Below are 22,103 nucleotides of genomic sequence, written 5' to 3'. Positions count from 1 at the left end.
CAGGGAGGGGCAGAACCAGGCCCAGCCACTGCCCACTTCCTGCTCCCTGGGCCATGAGCACACCCTGGAGGCTGACAGCTATTTCTTTCCAACCCCTGTGAGTGAGAGAGAGAGCACCCTGGCTGGCAGGGAAGCCAGGCCAATAGAGAATCCATATCCCAGGAAGCAGGGCTCCTGGGGGCTGCAGTAGGCACCTGGCTCATCCTCAGGGCTCCACCCTGCAGGAGCAGGGGCCTCCTCTTCCACTACCAAGGACCTGGTGGTTGGGGACAATTGTCTGTGTCTGGGGTAAGTCAGAGGCAGGAGAACAAAGAGAACCCTTCCTGCCAATGTGACTCTGACCTTGAAAACCCTGTGGGGTTTCATTTACTCGAAAGAAAAAGGGAAGAGTTGGTTACTAGCTTCAAAGAGGGGCAGACCTCCTGCAGGCGGGCATTGAGGAAACCTTGGCTTTGTGAGTTATTGCTGCCAAATTTCTGCTTTTCAGTTTAACAAAAGTCCTGGGGATCACTGTCCACGGGCTGGGGAGGAATCCGGCCACCTTTTTTAGAAGGCAGGAAGGTGCCAGGATCACTGCTCTTACTTTGACTGGGCTCTAGGTGGCACAACTTTTGATGTAAAGATGAAATAACAATGGGGAGATCTGGATGCAGCCTGAAGGCTCACCCCAGTGTTTTGCTGCAGGTGTGCCCAGCTGTGGGACCAAGACCCCGGGAGTGAAGGGCATTGTTCCATCTCTGCTGTGGGAGTCTCTCAGGGAAGCAGCATAGCGCTCAGGAAATCCTGGGCACCGTGAAGGACTGTGTATTTATTCTTTATTCCACAAACAATAAGCAAGTCCCTGCTGTGTGCCAGCCACTGAGTGGGATCCTGGGAGGAGGTCTGATGTGTTGTGGGTCCTGCCATGTCCTGCCTGCTGTGACAGTCCACCACTGTAGTGGCACCTGTGGCCATCTAGAGAGTACACGTTCTGCTAAGGGGGGCAGCAGCCATTGCACCATGGCACTGGGCATTTGGTGGCAGGCCTTTGGATTTATAAGAGAAGCCAAAAATCTAGAGGTTTTTTTGTGACATTTTAAAATTTCACATCTTTAAATGTTGGCATTTGATTCAAAACTTAAAAATGTCAACACTGTGTGGGCTAAACAAAACATGAATGTTGACCAAATACAGCTCATACTCTTTAGTTAAAGACCTTTATCTTAAAGGTTGGATAAAACCCAGATGGGCAGAGGGCAATAGGCAAGGCCTTCCTGGGGAGGGGGCACCTGGACAGAGGAGTGGTGGTGGGAATCTGCCTGAGCATTTTCAGGGCAGTTGGGGACTGGGAAGCCATGGGCGGAACTGATGGGGCCCCGCCCAGTCATGAAAGCCTTGCATGCCCTGGACATGCAGATATGCTGCAGGCCTGACCCAGGCTGCCCTGAGAGCCTCCAGCTGTGTCCACCCCTCCAGCAGTGTTTACCCAACGTCACATAAATGAGGCTTTGGCCAGGCAAGAGCTCAGGGAAGAAGGGTCATGAGTATTTAAGAGAAACCTCCAGGACACATGATCCTGATCGCTAGGAAAGCTATGGAATGGGGGCTGTCGATCTCTCCAGTGTCCACACGTGCATGTGACCTCCCCTGCCGTTTGCGTTTGCTCTCCTGCCAGCCAGCAGCTCCTTCAGGTTCTGGGCTGGGCCAGGAGGGCCTTCGCAGGAACACCTAAACCCTTGAAAGGGGTTCTTCCCTCCTCCTCCTCTTCCTGTTCCTCCCCTGCAGGGGTCTTGCATTCTTCAGAGGGTTTGAATGGCTCTGGCCAAAGCCTGTCTGGGTGTCTTCCTGTTCGGGGCCTGCAGTTATGACTTCTCCCTTTTTCTCAGTTTCTCCCCCTATCTGCCACTCCCCCCTTGATCCACCTTTGAGTTTCTTCTAAATGATCACCTGCAGAAATGGTCCTTCAGATTGTCCCAGAGATTTGTCCAGGAAACTTTCATTGAGCCCCTGCTGTACGTAGGGTCTTGGGCCAGAGAGGTGACTGAAGCCCAGGGCTCCCGCTGACTGGTGGAGTAGACAGCCACACAGACAGCCGGTGGGTCTGAAGAAGAAACTCGTGTGAATCATGGGGGGAGTGGCAGACAGGGGGAAGAAACAGAAAAAGGGAAGTTATGACTATAGGCCTACCTGGGAGACTGAGGCAGGAGGATCTTTTGAGCCCAGGAGTTCAAGTCTAGCCTGGGCAATATAATGAGACTATGTCTCAAAAAAAGATAAGTTAAAAAAATTGCAAGTATAGAATACCAAATTCCAGGCACTAAGTAAGCAAAAAGTAACAAAACTTCTATGCCACTGCCACCATGGAATCTCTTACCCCACCAAAAGCCACGGTGGACTGTTTGTAGGGGACTTTTTCTACAGACTTTTCTGTGGCCAATGAAATGATCTTATCTATGTCCCTGTGCCTGGAACAGGCCACCCAGCATACTCCTGCTTCCTTGGGCAGCAGAAGGGCTGAGGGAGCCTAGCTGCCACGGCCCAGAGCCCTCTCTCCCAGCACCCACAGCCTTTAGTCCCATAGCAGTGGGGCTGGGTGGCCCTCCATAGACTGAGTCTGTGGCTGTGAAAGGAAGAGGGCATGGTCTTTTCCCAGCAGTGCCACACAGACTCAGGCCATGGGCTACCTCAGCCAGCAGAGGGGGAGGCAACAAGCAGGCTGGCTGGCTGAGGGCTTCGAGTGCATACAGGGCTCCCCCAAGGGACCCTCGGGATTGAGTTATTTCTGTTCTTGCTCACCCGTGCCTGGCCCTGGGGACAGAGACAGGAATCAGCTGCAGTCCCTGCCTCCCTGGAGGAGCTCCCAGTCAGGGGTGGGAGAGGTGCCTGCCACCCCTGATGAGACTGTCTCTACCTACGGTTCTCCCTGCTGCTCAGAACAGGGGACAGCCAGGAGCCAGGTCCAAGGAGGAGTGTGGCCTGGGCTCAGGGGAGCCCTGGAGGAAGCGGGTTGTAAGCTAAGATTGGGAGGAAGTCTCCCCACCCTGGTTTCACCTGATGGGGCTTGCAGCACCTCCTGCTCAGCAAGCAAGGAACTGGGTGGGAAAGAACTGACACCTGTGCAGTGCAGACACTTGGAGCTGTTGTTTCATTTAGAGTACAGTGTTTTCCCCATAGAGGCCCTGTGTGGATGAAGACACAGAGCTGGTTGAGGATTGGGCCCGGGGGCAGGGCGGAGAGGAGGGCGCATGGTGAAGATCTGTCTGCTTAGGCTGGGGAGCCCACTCGAGGTGGAGCACTGGCTTAAGGCACTTTGGCCCTGCCCATTGTGGCTGGGGGACCTTGATCAAGGTACTTCATCATCAGTCAAATGGGGCAGGGAGCCCTGCCCACTTCCCAGGGCTTCTCTGCAGGTCTGCCTGACAGTCTTTCTGCCTTGGGAGCAGCAGAGCCTGGGCCCATGTTGGGGATGATGAGGATGTTGATGGTAACGAGGATAGTGACAGGGACAACACGGGGGATTGTTTACTGAGGATTCCCTTGTGCTGGCGCTTGAGATGACACACCCTTGCTATGTGCTTTGTGTCCTGCCTTCACGGCTCCTTACTGGACCCTGCACTGAGCCCTAGACTTGTCTCTCCGTATTCACCCTTGCTCCCCTTTCAGTCTGTTCTCTGTCCAGGACTCACTTGTTATGACTCAGGTTCCTTCCTGTGGACCCTGAGTGGGCAGCACCTGACTACCTTTCCAGTTGCACTTCCCACACCCCTCCCCATTCCCTGCCCCAGGAGAGCTCCAGCACACATCTGTGTCCTTGTTCCCTCTTCCTGTCTTCCTGGAACACTTTGTCCAGATACCTGTGTGGCTTGCTCCCCCACTTCATTCAAGTGTTAATCCAACCACCCGGTCAGACACAGCCCCCTCCCACCCTCCAGTCTGGACCCGGCTCTGCATTTGTCCCCAGCTCTTGAATTCATTTGATGTTATTACATACATCGTGTACTTTTCCCACACTAGACTGCACGCCACATGCGAGTAGAACATTTATGTCTTGTACCCTAATGTGTCTCTGGCACCTAGAATAGGGCCTGACAGAAAGTTGGTAAACGAACAAACATTTAATCGTACCCCATAATGTGGACACATTGCCGTCTACATTTTACAGATGGGGAAACTAGGCTCAGAGAAGATGTGGATTTACTAGCCCAAGGTCATACAGCTGCAGCGGGACAGAACCAGGATTTTAACCCAGTGTCTGTGGCTTCTGAGCCCTGTCTCAGCCAGTTAGACGGTCCCACCGTCCCAGAATCTAGGATGGACAGGAATGGGAGGGGGGCCAAAAAGGTGGGTAGGATTTTACCCTGGAGTTGAGGGGTGAGGCCAAGGAGGGGATGAACCATGGGGGTCTGAGAGGGCGAGGGGCAGGTCAGGGACTTCAGTGTGGGTCAGGACGGGGAACCCTTGCAAGACAGTCTCTGAGGAGAGCACCCCCGGCACCAGCCACTCCCAAAGACCAGCTGCCTCCAGGCTTCTTGTGCTGGCTCTGGTTCCTGGCACGATTTCTGTTTCCCAGAGGAGCTCAGGCCTGGCCCAGCTTCCCAGGGTGGAGAAACACATGGTGAGTGAGTATGTGTGTGTGCATGTGTGTATGTGTGTGTGTGTGTCCAGCCTTGCTGTTTGCGTTGCCGTCACGTCTTCTTAATCAGCCTATTTCTGGGAGCGATGACTTCATCTCCTGTGATTCTCGACACAGCCATTGTCAGGCATCCATGGAAAGATTGGGCCTGGCAGTGTCCATATTCCCCTAACGAGCCAGGTTAGGAGAGCCAGTTGGCGGGTCCTGGTCTGACCTGGCTCGGGGGCTTATGGTCAGGTCTGTCTCCAGGAGACTCCACTGCCCAGGGTCACCCTTAGATTTGGCCTCTGACCCTGGGGTACCCAATGCAGCAGATTCCAGCCATTGTTTCCTGTGTGCTTCCTCTGTGTATGCTCTGCTATGGGCAGGGAGCAGGGGACAGTCACACCAATCCCTGCTTTCAGGGGCTCCTGCTGGCTGAGAATACAGATGGGTCAACAGACCTCACCTTAGAGGGTCTGTGCTTGAACAGAGAAGGGAGTGAGGACTCCACCAGGGCTCAAGGAAGGCACCACTGAGTTGGTTGCGCCACAGGGTGAAGGTGAAGTTTCCCTTGAGGGAGGGAAAGGGCTGTGGGCACGCCAGATAGTTGGGTATCAGTGGGCGCGGGCATGGGGCGGCTGTGTGTTGGGCCTGGAGAGTACAAGGAATAGAGGGGAAGGTAGCAGGAAGGCAGCAGGGTGTGGACTTGATCCTGAAGATAGCTGGGAAGGATTTTAAGAAGAGATGGGACCTAGATAGATCAGTGATTTTAGAAGCAAGTCCTTGGCCATGTGTAAGGGTAAATATGGAAGGGTATGACATTGGGAAATATGTACAGTATTTGATTTCTTGGCACACAACTCCTGAAATCCTTAGATTCTCTAAAGTGACGTCTACTTATATGCTAATGAGTTGACTGATAGCTGGCAGCCCCTAGGTGGCTTCAGAAAGGGGTCACAGAAAAGACCAAGGCAGGATTGAAGGGTTGGAACTTTCAGCCCGCCCCATAGCCCCTGGGACAGGGAGAGAGGCTGAAGGGTAAGTTAGTCGCCAATGGCCAGTGCTTTAATCAATCATGCCTATGAAACGAAGATTTATAAAAACCCAAAAGGACAAGACTTGGGGAGCTTTCAGATAGCTGAATGCTTGGAGGTTCCTGGAGGGTGCCTAGGGAGGGCTTGGAAGCTCCACGCCCCTGCCCACGGACCTCTACCTGTGCATCTTTTCATCTGTATCCCTTTATAATAAACTGGCAAACAGAAGTAAATGTTTCCCTGAGTTCTGTAAGCTGTTGCAACAAATTGATCAAACCCAAAGAGAGGGTTATGGGAAACCCAGTTTACAGCCAGTCGATGGGAAGCACTGGTAAACCAACGCTGGGCTTGCAATTGGCATCTGAAAGATGGGGGGATAGTCTTGGGGACTGAGTCCTCAACCTGTGGATCTGATAGTATCTCCAGGTAGATGGTGTCAGAATGGAACAAAATTAGAAGACATCTGGCTGGTGTCTGCTGCTCAACTGATCGCCTGCTTGGTGTGTGGGGACCACCCCTCCTGCCCGCACCACATCTGATGTTGGAAGTGTTCTGCTTTGTGAGAGTGTGAAAGGAGCGAGGAGAAACTTAGTTGGGTTTTTTCTACAGAACGTATCTGGGACGGGAGGAAGAAGCTGGCGACTGAGGGCTCAGCCCTGTATTCCCCTTTATCTTCAAGGGGAAGGATCTCTTTCCCCACCCTACTCCCTCATACTGTACTTCAGGAACTGGTGCCAAGGCCAGCCAAGCTCAACCAACTGCTAGGAGCTCAGGTCCCCACCCTGGAATGCTGGTGGGCTGGGGACAGGAGGTGGAGAGGAGTAGGGATGTGGGGTGGTCTCAAAAATATTTTGCTGCACTTAAACTGCAGGCTTATGTATAGCTTTGCCTGGAGGCAGGGGGACAGTTGAATGAGTGCCAGCAGGATAAAGCGCTCTGAGGGGTGGTAACTTGTGTCCTGCTCTTGGCCTGGATGCTCATTATCCCCTCACCTCCATTCCCCATCTGGGGATCCCTCGGGACCCACCTGGGAGCAGAGACACTGATGTAACAGTTCAGGCTCCTGAGCTGCTCTGGCTGCGGTGCATCTGCTTCCCAGTGTTGTGGCCTCTAGCAGGTGACTTGCTCTGTCGTGAATTTTAGTTTCCCTTTCTGTCAGATGGGGACAAAAAGTGTAACCATTTCCTAGGATACTTGTGAGGATTAACGTGTTTTAAGAGGGAGGCTTAGCAGAGTGCCTACACATAGAGGTGCCAGCATGCCTTAGCATGGCAGTGGGGGTGTGGCAAGGGTGAGGGCAACTGTCTTCACCGTAAATGCCAAGGCTCCCTTAGGATTCAAAAAGCCAGGGATCAGGGGAGTGAGGAGGTGTGATGGGGGGCCCAGCAGAAGAGCTTGATTGGCGGAGCAAGAAAGAGACTGGGCCCTCCTCTCCACCACTTTATGACCTCATCTTTCTGGGCCCAAAGAAATGGCGAGAAAAGGAATGTTGGGGGCCCCCATTGCAGGGGCAGGTGAGGAGCTAATGTATCTGTTAACACTTGTGTATTTCCTTTTCCCTCACAGCCGAGAATCAGCTGCTCTTGGGCAGGCATCCAGCAGGGAAATGCTTTGAAGGGAGCCTTCCCAAGCTGAGGGTAGCCAGGCTCTCCCACCTCCATCTCCTTCTCCCACACAGGGCTGTCTGCCTTCTCCCTTGTCCCTGAGCCACCACCCATCATCCTTTGCATGCTTTAACTGTTCCAGCTGCTCAGTGTTGTCTTTTTTTGTAAGAAAACAGTCCAGTTCAGCAAACATTTCATAAGCACCTGTTGTCTGCCTGGGTCTTTTTTGGGCTCAGGGCATACAGGGGATGGTTAAAGTATCAACCCAACTATCACAGGGGAGAATATTAGGGAATTGTTTTGAAAGATCTGAGTGCAAAAGCAGCGATCCCAGGGCACGAGGCCCTGGGTTCTAGGCCCTTGTTCTCCTTTCTTCCCGTGGGACCTTGGACAATTTATGGTACCTCTCTGAATCTCAGTTTCTTCAACTCAAAACCCAGGTCAGTCTGTTGATGCCCCTGGTTCTAAGACGCATGCTGTGATAAGTTTTGGAGTAACTTACCCTGTGGGCTCATCAGTTAGAGAGGTCTCTGCGAACTCCAGTTTCAGGCCGTAGTGAGAACAGCAGACCCCAGAGGGAGGAGTCTGATCGAAGTTTGAGTCCCATTCCACTGCAGCTTGCTAGTTGTGTGAATTTGGGCCTGTTCCTTAACTCAAAGACTGGGTTTCCTCAGATGTGAGGTAGGCATTGTGATATGCCGACAAATAGGGAACTCACGGGTCATATTAATGTTACTGAGATCCTCTTAGATACAGGGCCTGCTCCATGCCAAGAACACATCTCCAACCCTCCAGAGCTCCTTGTATCAGAGAGGGGCATTAGTGCCCAACTTCAGAGGAGCCAGTGAGGGTGGGGAGGACTGCAGCTGGAGCTCTAGAATGACTCTAGATGGGCTGGGAAGGGGCTTCTTGATTTCAACATGCACTAGTGTGGAATTCTCTCTTGCTTTATGAAGAAAATGTTTGTTAATGATATTGATAGTGTAAATGAGATTTGGGGAGTGGGGACAGCCAGAGGAAAGGGTTATTTAAACACACTTCAAAGAACACCCTATTCCAGTATTTAAGCAGCAGCATTTGCATATGTAATAATTGTGCTAATTATAGGTGGCCTCATCTGTTAACAACAAGTTTGCCTGGTTGTGTTACATTATTGTAATCACCCAATCATAATTCTCTGGCATGCTTTTCACTAAAGATAACAACAACAATAGTAACAATGCCTGTCATTTTTTAGTCCTTTGCTCTGTGCCAGGCTTCCTCCCAGGTACTTGACAGTCATCAGCTCATTTAATCTTCACAACACCTCTGTATCCCAAAGATTCTTATCTCTTGTGTACAGAGGATGAAACTGAAGTACAGAGAGGTTAGGTAACCTTCCTGGGCTCACACAGCCAAGAGCCAAGGAGGAAATGCCAGCTCACAGGCTCTTTCCACCGGGTGGCACTACTTCTCTGGGGACACTTGACATGTGTTCTCACCCTTTATCTCTAAGTCTTCTCTTTCTCATTTGGTCCTCTCAGAAATCCCCATTTTGCTGAAAAGGAAGCTGAGACCCTAGGGGAGAATTTGGGGCTGGGCAGGAGGTGAGCCCAGGTCCCCTTAACTTTTAGGACAAAACCAGCCCTAGCATACCCACCTGCCTTCCTGCAGTAAGGGATGTGGGGGCAGCAGCCCCTCCATGTTCTCCTCTGAAGTTTTGAAGGAGTCCAGCCTTGAGGAGGAGGGTGCCCCTCACCTCTGCTATCAAGTGGGGTAGGCCTGGCCTCTCCATCAAAGAAATTATAAGTCAGTAAACAGGTGGGAGGACTCTAGCACGTCATTAATTGCTTTACATACGTTGTCATTAAATCAGAGGTAGTATATGGATGGCTGGTGGCCAGATGTATCCCACAGACAGGTTTCATTTGACCCGATGGGGTGGAAAGATTCTATTGTTTTGTTGGTTTAAAATCAGTTACCAACACTAAAACATTTACCTTAAATATTCACCTGAAAATCTAGATTTCTGGCTTCTTTTAAAACAGATGTGGCCTCAGTGGGCCTACATTCCTATAGGGCAAAGAATTGGTTTCTTCAGTTCACCTCAGACTCCTTTTCTCCCTGGAAGTCTCCTCCCAGCAACCCTGGGAGGTGTGTGGGTGTGTGTGGGGTTGTAGTGTTCCCCTTCTACAGATAAGGAGCCTGGGGCCCAGAGGAGACTGGCTGGGCCACTCCAAAAAGCTGTTGGTAAGGTCAGGACTTGAACCTCCATCCTCATCTCCATGCTGTGTGGTTCTCACTCCACCTTGCTGCCTCCCAGCCATGTCCAACCCCCACGGCCACCAAAGAAAGAAAGAAAAACTTTTCACAGGCCTAATGACTCAAAAATAAACAACAGTAAGCCTGAAGAACTGTTCCTATCTCCCTGCTCTCCCTTTCCACCCTTCCTGAGGCCGGAGGGGACATGGGAAACCTATTCATTTAAACTCAATTATTTTCTCGAAGACAGAACAGAACTGAATTGGGTCAGCGGCTATATTTGCTGTGCTCAGCTGTTTTCCTGCAACAGCATCACCCACCGGGTCTGTTGCTGGGCCCTGCACTGCTAGGCTCACCAATTATAGCTCCATATTGGTAGCCATTCCTTGGCAACCTTGGCTTAGGAAGAGAGGAGCCAGTGAATGGAACCTATCACCCTCTCCTTTTTCACCCAACAGGCTACAGGAGCAGGGTCCCTGGGCCAATGTAGGTCCAGGCTCTGGTCACCACCTCCAGGGACCTAGGCTTCAGGTATTAGACATTTAATGTCCAACACCCGTCTGTAGGGGAGGTACGTCTGCAGCAGAGTTTCTGCAGATGAGGAAACTAAGGCTTAGAGAAATGAAGTGCTTGTTGGAGAGGCAGACCTTAGAGTCAGACACAATTGCCTTTCTAGCTGTGTGACTGGGAGCAAAGAACCTGACTGCCTTGCTCCTCTGATCCCACCTGTGTAAAGGAGGCATAATTTGACATACCTCACAGGGCCGGGCTGTCCGGTTGTAGATGGGTTGCAGTGTATATGCCAGCAGCCTGCCCAGGGTTAACCCTCCTGGCAATGAGAAGTGTGCACGATGTGCCAGGCACAGAAGTTGGTGGGGACACAGATCTCTGAAGAAGGATATGCTTGGACATCCTCCTCTCCAGATACCTTTCCTGATTCCCTGCTCCCAACTGGAAATGCTCCTGCAGTCTCTCTAGGCCCCCTGTTGGGCCAGGCCCTGCCCTGGACACGTTTCACCACGTCTTCTGGGCCCACAGCCTGTTATATATGATTTTTGTTTGGTCTTAATATTTGTGTACCTTCCCTTCTCTACTAAACTACCAGTTTCCTGAGGACAGACCTTGTTCACCTGTTTGGTTCCTGGTGACACTCCCTTCCCAGCTGGGTGGCCTTGGACTGGTTGTTTAACCCTGGTGCACATGTTTTCACATCTGTAAAATGGGAACATTGATCTCTCCCTCTGGCACATGTCATGGTGAGGAGGTTAATACCACGCGTGGCAGTATTGTGCCAGATGGCTGTACGGAATGGAGTCGAGAGAAACATTGGGAGGAAACCAAAGCAGAGGCTGCCCCTCTGCCATCCTTGAAGTAGGGAATATCTAAGGGAGTGGGGCATAATGGTTATAAATGCTGTCTTGTTACAGAATTGCTGTCTGGTTACATGGGGAAGTGGGAACAGAGTGGTGGCCAATGGGCCTCTCCTTGTTTTCTCCAGCTTCTTGCTGTAGAGGGCTGGACTTGCCCCAAGAATGGACTGTTCTGGCTTCACAGTAATTTCAGATTGCTGGGGCTGGGGCTGGTTGGAACCTACCCACAACCACTGACTTCCAGGCACCTGGATTGCAGTACCTGGCATTAGATCTCTTCTTTTGGCAGCCATGGGGTCTGGGTGTACAGCAGGATCTCCCTGCATTACCCCACAATATTATTGCTGGTCTCAGGGTTGGGGAGTATTTAGGGAGACTTGAGTTCCCTGACCTTTCAGGAAGCATGCATGTGAACATAGGCATTGGACCTGGTGTAGACATGGTGTGGTGATGGCTGGGCCCTACTCTGGTGGGGTGGGAGCAGGACTTGGGGACTAAGCAGCAAATGACCTAGCCACAGACACAGAAATGGCTCTGGTGGGAGCCCAGCTAGTGGCACTGGACTCTCTGGGGGCCAGGGCTGAGGGCACTGCCCAGGTTGATCCCGGCGTCTTATACAGTAGAACCAGCAGTCACAGGCTCATAAACTGTAACCGTCCTCTTTCCGTTGCCTCTTGGTAGCATTCAACCCCTGGCACACTGTGCTGGGTGTTGCCTAGCACTTGGCACTGTGACAACCAAGAAAGAAAAATGCTGACCATGTCTCACTGCTTGTTCGAGTAAATTTACTCTATATTTTTTAGAGATGTTGCATGGGTGGGAATTTACTCCCACTAAATGTTTTGATGGAAACATTACATTTTTGGAGTGAACATGTGTCAACATCACTGTGGGGAAAAGGTTCCAGGATTCTCTGCCAGCCGGAGTCATCGCCATAAGACACTGGTTGGGGGCCTGGCAGGTGGAGATGATGTGACCGGGCTGGTAGTGGGGCAGAGGTAGCCAGACGGCGGGAGTCCAGCTGGCTGGTCTGGAGGGAGAAGGGGGTCTGAGCTAGGGGAACTGAATAGGTGGTGAGGAGGAAGGGAGTGGGGAGGCTGTGGGCTGACGATGTAAATTAACCACCCACACAGCTCAAAACTAGGTGAGTGGGGAGCTTGAGGGGCAGGAACAGCGAGCAGAGGCTCTGAAGTGTTGAACACTGGTAACTCAGATCCGAGGGACAGTCTGGGGCCAGATTGTTGAGGGTCCTAGAATCCCAGCTCCCACCAGTAATTAGCGGTGTGAGCTTGGGCAATTTTTCCAAGCTTTCTGTGCTTCTGCTTCATTTTTACTAAAAGGTAGCATGGATACCCACAGCTTATGGCTCTTTGGAGAATTAAAGGAGATAATGTCTATAAAACACATAGCAGGTGCCAGGACACATTTGCTCTTTGTTAGTGATGATAAAGCCACGCAAGTATAGATGTGCTCACATAAATTAACAGCTGGTGTACTGAAACTACTTCCTGAGTTGGCCCTCAATCTAATACCAAGTTTGTTTTCTCACATTCAGCTAAGTACAACTGGTCCCTTCAGAAGCCCTTGTGGTCTCTTGTACTTTGTGGTACAACTGTGGTCTCTTCAAAAGCCCTTGTTCATGAACAGCCAGGCCCTGGGCTGACTTTGCTACAGGGCGGGCATCCCTCTCCGGCCTTGTACCTGTTTCTGTCCTACAGACGGATCCTGAGGCAGTTGGTGGGTTTTAGCAGCACCCTCCTTCAGAAAGAGCCTCTGTCGTCTGCTCAGCCTCTAGAAAGAAAAGATGTTTCCTCTCCCAGGATTTATACATCTCTCCCCACGGGACGTACAGGCATTGCCTGGAGGTATTCTTTGACAGTCGTGGCCCAAACTCTTGTCACTCAAAGAAATGGAAAGCTTTTTGAGGGTTAAGGGTTCCAGACTTCCCCAGAGAGCCTAGCCCAGTTGCTGAGGACATCTTCAGATCTGAAAGAAGATAAGACAGGAGCATCCTGAGCTCTTTAGAGAAGACTGCCTGCAGTGTGTGTGTCTCCATCACTCATGTATGGAGTCCCTTAGGCCCTGAGAACCAGAGATGAACAGACCCCAAGGAAGGCCTGGCAGGGTAGGCAGTAGTAGCCAGGAGAGGGGAGTCAGACCAGGAATTCAGGCAGAGAGAGGGAGAGATTGTGCACTTTCCTGTGCCTGGGGCCACTGGGCAGGCTTCCCTCAGGTGGGGGCAGTTGAGCTGGGCCTTGAAAGGTGAATGAAAATTAGAAATGGGGGCAGGAGGGGAACCTCGTGGAAGCAAGGGTGTGACTGTGAGAAAGGCAGGGCATGCACGGGGAAGGGTTAAAAAAGGAGGCAGGCCTTGTGACTATTCCCTGTGATAAGCTTCAGGTATAAAGGTGAGGAGTGTGCAGGGACAGGTAGGACCTACTGACGGGCGAGGCCCAAGGCTCTGGGCTTCTTCTGTGGCTGCGGGAGATGCTGAAACCAGGAGTGACTGGATCAGGGCAGCCTCTGAAATTCCCCCAACTACACATGGCCAGGAATGGTCACTGTGTACTCAGTACTTTTATGTGTTACTCAAGATGTTGCTGAAAGGAGCCTGCAAGCGGTTATGCAGACCTCTGAGCAGGGGCTAGGAAGGAGGGCACAGAGGAAGTGATGGCAGACAGCTGGTGAGGGTAGGAGACCCACTGGAGATGGACATATCCTGACCCTCAGATGCAGGCTCATTTCTTGTTAGCGCGTGACTCCTTCCTGTGAGAGCTGTCATGCAGAGGCAAAGGCCCTGTTATAGGGCCCTGTTTTCTTATAACAAGATGTTTTAACAGTGTGGATGAATCAGGGGATGGCTTCTTGCCTGAGGGAAATCTAGGAGGGCTTCCAGGAGGAAGGAGTATTCAGATTAAGGAGGGAAACAAGAGGGGACTAGTAAAAAGTGCAAAAACAGTTGTCTAGGCGTGAGGCACACTTTCAGATGTAGTTGGGTGAACCTGAGCAAATGACTTAGCTATTCCAGACTTGATTTCATCTATAAAGTGGTCGCAGTATCTGCCTTGCCTGTTTGTTGCCATGATTATGAAATCAGTGGGAGCAGACCTGGCTTGGAGCCTGCACCCTGGAGGGAGGTGATGCTCAGAGGATGCACTCTGCTTTCGCCTTCCTTGTTGGCTTGGCTGCTCTGGAGCCAAAGTGGGCTTCTCTGGCCGCAGGACCTCTCTGAGACTCTATCTTCACCTTTCCCCCGCTAGGAAATTTTATTAAGACATTGGATAAACAGATGACAGCTCTGAGGGAAAACTCAGAAGGAAGGGGACAGGACACTGTAAGTGCTCTTCTGGCTGGGAGGCTTTTAGGCAGTAGCGGGAGCTGGATAGCTCTTTTGGCTTTGGAGGTGTGGACAGATGCAAATATGGCCAGACTGGTGGTGTTGGATCGCCTGGCCTGTGTGCACAGCAGAGCTGAGCCTGGAGCCTAGGGCCCAGCAGGGGATGGAATGAGTCAGGGACCTTTCAGGCTGGAGGCTGCTGATGGGGTCACAGTAAAACCTCTTCACCAGTCCTGCAATAACCCCAGATGGTATCCTGCCTGCCTGTACACAGTAGGTGCCTGACACAGCCTGCAGCTTAGTAGGAGCTCGGTAGTTGTTTGCTGAAACACCGGAGCAGGTTGCAACTGCCAAGGACTGGCCTGGGGTCTGTGATGCCTTAGGGTGGAGGATGGGAGGAGCTGGGCAGGACCTAGGTAGGACACCAAGGGGTGGCTCTTGTTCTTCCACTGGCTTCTGTTCATATTTACATCAGGAGGCTGTGCAGCCTCGGGTTCCTGGCCTCAGCTGGATTAGCGCTTCTAGCTGGTGGCTGTAAGTGAAGGAGGTGTGACGGTATGATACCCTGCATGTGGTAGAGACTCAGTAAGTGGATACCATTGCAGTGGCTTCTCTAGTGGGGTGGGAAAAAGGGTGACCCCAGGCAAAAATACCTGGTTGGCTGGGTGTGCCCTTCCCCTAGGGGTTTTTGTTTCTGTGAGGGCCTGGTAAGTGACCCAAGGATGAATCTCCAGGCCAGCAGGTGGGGCAGGGGTTTGTCTGCCCACAGGCTTCTGGGCGCACTCAGGAACCTGGGCAGCTTACACAGCTCACCAGCCTGTCGTCTCCTTCGCTGCACTCGACCTTTCCCTTCTGTCCTGCTGGACTAGCCGGGTGCTTTCCAGAAGAGAAAACCCGGGACTGCTTCCTGGGAACCCAGTGCCCTTCCCATCTTAGGCTGTCTAGTCCCAAGTCGGGGTGGGGAGTCGGGTTAGGGGATCATGGTAGGCAAACCCCTGGCCTTGTCTGGACCTCAGTTGTGTTCACTTGTTAAAATGTTTGAATGGAAATGTGGGGAAGGGAGAGCCTTTGCCTTGTTTGGGTCTCTGGGCTGTGCTGGTCTAAGCCCAACGAATCCAGGGTAGGGCCAGCGGGACCGAACTGGAATGCGCCGCCGGAGCCAGGCCGCGGGTGAGTGAGGGACTGGCGGGGCCGGTGGGGACCCAGACTCGCACGAAGGTGGGGAAGGGGTTGCAAGGCAGAGGCCCGCGAATCCCCGCACCGGGGCCTGCGCATCCGCCTCCCCCCGCCGCGTGCCCAATGCGCAGCGGCAGGTCGCTAGCGGGAAGTTCCTGCAGCTGGGGGCAGCTGGCCGCGGAATGCTGGGAAGGGCTGGGCCTGCTGCTGCGGGGTGGGTGGGCGGGCCTGGGCTGGGGCTGGGGCTGGGCCTGGGGCTGGGGCCCGGGCCGGCCGCTTCCGGGCTGGACAGGGTTTGGGGCGTGGCGCAGCCCGACATTAGTCCGGAATGCTCTTCGAGCAGTGCTCGGGTGAGGTTACCTTGGCGCGCCCCCAAATCTTTTGGTTCCCCTGCTCCTGCCTTCCACCGCTCTGGCTGACCTGGCTCAGACCAGCTTGAAAAATGCATTCATTCAGTACATCTGTCAGGTGCCTACTTTGTGCCAGGCTCTGGTTCGAGGTGTGCTGGGCTTACCTGGGCGTGCAGGTCCCTGTTCTCGTGGACCGGACATTTTCATGGTGGGTAAAAGACAGAAACAAACAAGATGACTTAAGGGTAGTTCTGTGGAGAAAATGAAGCAGGGTGGTAACTTGGGAGATGGTAGTTGCCCCTTTAGTTAAGAGATCAGGGAAGGCCTCTTCCTGGGACGGGACTTTGGGTCTGAGACCAAAAGGAGGAACCAGCGTTGCCCAGGGAATGGCAAATACAAAGGCCCAGAGGCGGGGCTTGGGGCAGGAGATGACCTTGGGCGGAGTCAGCATTTTAGGGGAGGAGCCTGTCGGGACGGCTCCTCCCTCTTTCCTGACCCAGAGCTCTGTGCTCAGGCCTGCACCCTGCCCAGAGGCCCTTGGAGGGAGACTTGCCGTGGCTGGAAGCCATAGTTTGCTTTCAGGAGTGTTTCTCGTCTTCTTGGACCTGGAGGTTGTGCCGTGTGGTTACCTGTATGGAAGACTGTAATTTTCCACTTTGTTTCCTGAAGGACACGGAAACCTTTAGATGTTGTCATCACTGTGTTTATTTAAGTCATTTTTGAAAGTTCAGCTTGGAAGACACAGATTCAGCACGTGCCTTTCGGGAAGGGCAAGCTCTCCTAGGCTCACCTCTTAGATGCCGGCCCGGCCGAGAGTCCTCCTAATCTGTCTAGAATAGGTGCCTGGGTGAGCACCACCCTTGGGAATGGGCCTCTGTGGCCTTGGACTTTTTAGTGACAACTTCGGTAAGATCCTGGGCCGGGCCGGAGGGCCTGCTCACTGGAGACCTGGCCATCTTCGGAAGCCAGATCTGGCTCCAGAGCCTCAGGGGTTGCAAGTGCCCAGGACCAGGTCAGCAGAGAGGCCTGCGCTCCCACCACAAAGGTCTGTTTGAAGTTCTGTGGGAGGGAGGACAGACACCACAAGGAAACTTCCTCCCGGGTAGGTGGGTCTCCAGCCTGGTATGGGTTCAGACAGGCTTTGGATGGGGGTGGGTTGGGCTGGAGGGTGAGGAGCTGTTTCTCCAACAAGGCCTGGTCCCAGAACTGAGTCCTCAGTGGACAGGGCTTGTTGGTGTGCTGTGCAAGTGCAAGGCTTGGGGGACTGAATGGGGGACTCCCTCGGACATGGGAAGAAGAGTGAAGGTGGGGACTGGGGTTGCTAACCTGGCTCCTCCAGGGAAGCAAGCCCTGCCCTCCTGGAGCTTCCAGCCTTTAGGTGGGGAGGTGGGCTGGGGAGAAGCTTTAGGGTGCAGCTCAGAGAAGGCCAAGCAGGCAAGGTTGTGGGGCACCTGAATGGTGGGCGTCCAGTAGCCTGGCTGTTGACCTAGGCTCAGGGAACCAGCATTTGGTTAGGTGGGCTATGAGGAATGGGCCTTGACCCTAGGCTGCGGGGCTAATGAGGGCCTTTAGCCAGAAGCTGCCAGCACAGGTGAGGGGGAAACTGCCGGTGCCCCTGTGCCCTTGCACTCTCCCAGCCCTGCCTTTCCAAGACAGATTTAACAATCCACGTCTGTCTCTCTCTCTCTCTCTCTCTCTCGCAGTTAGTATTGCAGGAGAGAAGCTTTACTTCTGAAACTTTTATTGATCCAGACACTAATAAAAAGTAAAGGTTTTTTTTTTTTCTTCTTTTCTGCTAGAGCAAAGAATATCAGAGCCCTAAAACACAAATTTGTTTTCCTCCTCCCTAGATCTGGGAGGGAGGTGTAGGTTGGCCTTGTTCAGATCTAGCCTCTTCAAGAAGCCTCACTAACTCCTCAGGCCTGCAGTCATCCACCTGTTCCCCAGCAGTTAAACGAAACTGCCACATGTGCCTCTGTCTGACCCCAGAAGGCTGGGGTGTCACAGAAGCTTTCCTTCCCACCTGAGGCCCCCAGGGGTAGGGAGAGACGCCATGGGAGGCATTCAGGACCAGGCTCTTGATTTCATGTATGTCTCTCAGGGTTTGGAGTTTGGTTCTTTGGCTGCCCTGGTCTTTGTTTTTGCATCTTGATTTCATCAGGACTTACTGAGCTCTTGCACCGTGTCAGACCCTCTCTTAAGACACAGAAATACAACACATAGAGCTTGGCTACACACAGCTTACCTTGTGACAGGAGAGGCAGATAATAAATAAGCGGAGAAAAAAAGTGATTCCCGATTGAGTGAAGTTTCCCTACTGAAATGTGAGTCAGGGATTTCTGTCTGCTTTGTTCAGCACCTGTCTTCCCAGTGCCTAAATAGTGCTTGGCACATCGTTTGCACTTAAATATTTGCTAGCCTCATGAGCAAGATGCTATGAAGGAAACAAACCAAGTGTTCCACCGGGGAGTAACGGTGGCAGGGCAGGACCTGTGTAGATGGAGCAGTCAGGGAAGGATTGAGTTGCAGAAGATGCCAGAAGCCCGCCAATTTGCTGTTTGAGTGTGTTGGGGCAAGAACTCCTAGCCTAGGGAGCAGTAAGTACAGCCCTTGAGCAGGAAACAGACTTTGGTGTGTGTGGTGGGGGGCGTTGGGTGTTGCTGGATGAGGTCAGAAAGTAGGTAGGTCACGATTGCCAACGTCTTTCACCTGGGGAGCAGTTCACATTTATTCAGTGCAGTGGGGAATAATTGAAGGCTTTTAAGGTGAGGAGTTCAGTAATCTGATTTGCATTTCTGAAAGGTCCCTCTGACCCCTGGTAGGGGTAGGGGGAAGCCCAGTGGTTTGGGAGGCTGCCTGGACAACAGGCTGCCTGGGGAAGATGGAGAGGAGTAAACAGGGATGTGGGATTTCAGAGGAGGTAGCAGGAGGATTTGTGTTGGATTGGATTCTGAAGGCCAGGGAAAGGAAGGGCTCCTGGCTTTGCTACTGAGGCTCCACGCTGGACATTTCAGATGTGAGGTTCCGTGAGATGCCCTGGAGGTGCTGTCAGGCCGGCATGGAGATGCATGTGTCCGGAGCTCAGAGGAGGGGAGGGCTGGGAATACACTTTGGAGTCATGAGCATGCTGGAGGTATTTAGAGCTATGGGAGTGGATACAATCACCAAAGGAAAGTGTTGTGCTAAGGAAGAGTGTCTCCGAAACAGGCCTGAGGAACTCCAGCACCCGGAGGAAGGGAGGTGAGGTGCTAGAAGCCTGTGAGAACAGAGGAAACCTGGAGCACGGTGGCCTGGGTTCAGGGGATAGTAAGGCACAGAAACTGGTTAACTTTGGCAACCTGGAGGCCTTTGGTGTCCTCAAGGAGACCCAGTGGTGTCGGAACAGACAGGTGTGTTGAGTAGGAAAAGGAGTTGAGAAGGTGGCGGGGGCAGCAGTGAGCAGAGAAGTGCGTGAGGACCCAGCCAGCCCAGGATGCTGAGGAGGGGAGGGCTGGAGAGGGGCCCGAGTGTTCTCTGTCCACGGCGTGGGTTTACCAGCAGCTGACCCAGGGCATCTCAGCCTGGAGATTCTGATTCCGGAGCACTGATAGGCTCCCCCCAGTGATCTTTCCCAGCTCCCTCAGCCCTCTCCACCTACTCTGGAAAGCTCGCTGACTGTGCCGTGTCACATTTTTGGACTCAACACTGAGTCTGTTGACCCTGGTTCCCCTGTCAACCCCTTTCCTTACCCCAGTCTCTGTGGGTCCACGCAGAGTATCCTGGAACCTGCCTTACCTCAAGTGTCTTTCCCAGAGCAGAACGAGACTTCCTTTACACCAAGGGCATTTCTCTGGAAGGCTTCTTTATGTGTTTGGCTTCTGGAGAAGTTTGAGATTTTTTTCACAATATTTTGGTGGCCAGGAACACTAACTCTCACCCCCAACAACCCTGCCCCAGGACTTTGCTGGCTCTGGGGAGGGTTTAGAATGCATCGGCTTGAGGGTGCAAGGTTGGCACACATAGCTGGAGATAACCTAATGTCTGCTGGACCCCTGGTGGGTTTCAGTGTCTGTTGAATGAATGGCACGCAGATATTTGAGTTTTGGGTTCCCAATTGCTTTGTTAAATGCTTTTCCTGGTTAACCAATGTTTTTACATCTGTTATCTGCAGGGAATAGTGTATTACCTCATTTTATACATGAGGAAACTGAGACTCAGGAAAGTAAAAGGACTTGTCCAGGGTTCCACAGTTGCTAAATGACACGACCAGAATTGCAGCCTGGGCCTGCCAAATACCCAAATCGGGCCTCTCCTTACTGACTAATCCTGGGGGTGAGGTACACCGTAAGCAGGGAGGTTAAGGCACCCAGGTCTCCTACTGCCTCTCAGGAATAGTGGCCAGATGTTCTGCCAGGGCTCCAAGGCATTCCTCCTGCCTCCCACCCACCCATTTCCTCTGATGCTGGACACCTACTCCTCTCCCCACATGCACACCAGATGCATTTGGCTCCAGGAAGATAGGATGAGCCTTGAACCTTGTCAAGTCTTGGGGATGCTTTCGGCAAAGCCTCTAGCTTCTGTGGAGGCTGTTTCTGCAGCAGGCATGTAGGGTGGCCCTATGGCTGATGCAGAACTCCCCATAGGTAAGGTGAGCTCAGCAGGATCACATGCCATGACCACATGTGAGCAGTGGAAGACAAACCCAGAGAGGTCTGGAGGCGGGGCCCCACTGGAGAGGCGAAGCCTTGTGCTTATGCTACCTCCTGACAGCCTGTGTGGCTTTGGGTTCTCGCTTCCCTCTTGCTCTGCCCCTCCTACCCAGCAGACTTGCTTAGCCTGGGCCTGGGCAGCCAAGGCAGGCTGTTTTCAGGCCTCAAAGGATTTGGGCCACAGCCCAGCCTTTCTCAGTATTTCTCGCCTTCTGTCCTTGTCTTCTTGTGGGAAGGAGCAGGGATCTGGGAGGTAGCAGATGGGGGGTCCTGCCTGGAAATCACTGAGGGTCAGAAACAGGCTGAGAGAAAGAAATGACTCAGCCACAGTTACTGCCCAAGAGTCTAGTTTCCTATTTGTGCCTTCAGCTATCCTGGGGCTGCTTCCTTCACGCCAGCTGAAAGCAGGCGTTTGTTACGCACTCACTCTCAGCCAGGCTTTGCTCTGTATCCTCTCAGCAATCCTATGAGGTAAATGCTATTATGTCCATTTTCCAGAGGAGGAAACTGAGAGAGCCCAGAGAGGTGACTTAACCTGTCCAATACCACACAGGTTACAAGTGGCAGAGTCCAGGTTGGAACACAGCCTGGCTTCAGAGCTCATCTTCTTTACCATCAGGCTGCACGTCCTGAAACTTATTTGACTTCCAGGCATCATAGAAACAGAGTGAGGGCACTACATCTTTGAATGACTTGGCCCCTGTGGAGTTAGGCCTAAAGCAGCCTCCTGGCCTTGGCTTTTCTGACCGAAGATAGCCACACTGGGCAGGGCATGGTGGCTCACACCTTTAATCCCAGCACTTTGGGGGAGGCCAAGGTGGGTGGATCACCTGAGGTCAGGAGTTCGAAACCAGCCTGACCAACATGGTGATCCGTCTCTACTAAAAAAATATACAAAATTAGCCAGGTGTGGTGGCCCATGCCTGTAATCCCAGCTACTTGGGGGGCTGAGGCAGGAGAATCACTTGAAACCGGGAGGCAGAGGTTGCAGTGAGCCGAGATTGCAGTTACACTCCAGCCTGGGCAACAAGTGTGAAACTCCGTCTCAAAAAAAGAAGATAGCCACACAGAACCTACTGTGGGCCCAGCCACTCCAGGTGCCAGAATGGCCCATGCTTCTCTGAGGGTACCATAGACCAGGTGCTGAGACCCAGACAGTCAAGTCTCTCTTCCCTTCCTCTCCCCAGCCCACTCCTATTCCAGTAACTAGGCAGGCCCTGCCTACCCTTGCCCCAGGAGAAGCCCCACTCCTGTGGACAGTGGAAGGGCCTCAGCCAGCTTGCCTGAGTCCTGGGCTTGGAAGGACGGTTGCCCCCATCTGCCTTGGTTCCCTGCACCTGCCTTTTCTTCCCCGCGTGCTCCCTCTGACTCCCCGCTTTTCTCTGCTTTCACCTTCCCCTAGTGTTCTTCTTCTTTCGTGTTGTGTCAGAAGCCATGATTTCCAGTCTTCTCATCTGGAAGATGGAGGAAAAGATAGACCCGACCTCACAGGGTTCTGAGGCTCAAACTGAAAGCCTGGTGGTGGGGCACCTGTGACAGGTGAGACTCCTCATCTCGCCCCCTTCTTTCTTCCTCATGAAGGAGAGACACTGGAGGATGTGGAGCAGCTGGGGCCTGTGGTCCAGGTGGGAGGGAGCAGTCAGGGCCTCGTGGAGGGAGCAGGTGGGAGGAATACTCTGGCTATGATGGACCTCACGGGGTGTGGCCCA

The 22,103-nt window shown here is 52.8% G+C and overlaps 1 protein-coding gene across 46 annotated transcripts in view; it reads left to right on the top strand.

Annotated features, from left to right (window-relative positions):
- The window catches only part of DAB2IP (DAB2 interacting protein), a 216,321-nt gene that overhangs the window by 152,369 nt on the left and 41,849 nt on the right, over positions 1–22,103 (top strand). For 3 of the 46 annotated variants that reach the window (XM_077968113.1, XM_077968118.1, XM_077968109.1), the window contains exon 1: positions 16,212–16,808. The exons of the other annotated variants lie outside the window; for them this stretch is intronic. The gene's annotated coding sequence lies outside the window, so the exon portion shown is untranslated. Of the gene's footprint in view, positions 1–16,211; positions 16,809–22,103 lie in introns of those variants that run through there. 46 annotated transcript variants of the gene reach the window in all.

This window comes from Macaca mulatta, chromosome 15 (assembly GCF_049350105.2).
Source record: "Macaca mulatta isolate MMU2019108-1 chromosome 15, T2T-MMU8v2.0, whole genome shotgun sequence".
Taxonomy (NCBI): domain Eukaryota; kingdom Metazoa; phylum Chordata; class Mammalia; order Primates; family Cercopithecidae; genus Macaca; species Macaca mulatta.
This window is presented reverse-complemented; position numbering and strand designations above follow the sequence as displayed.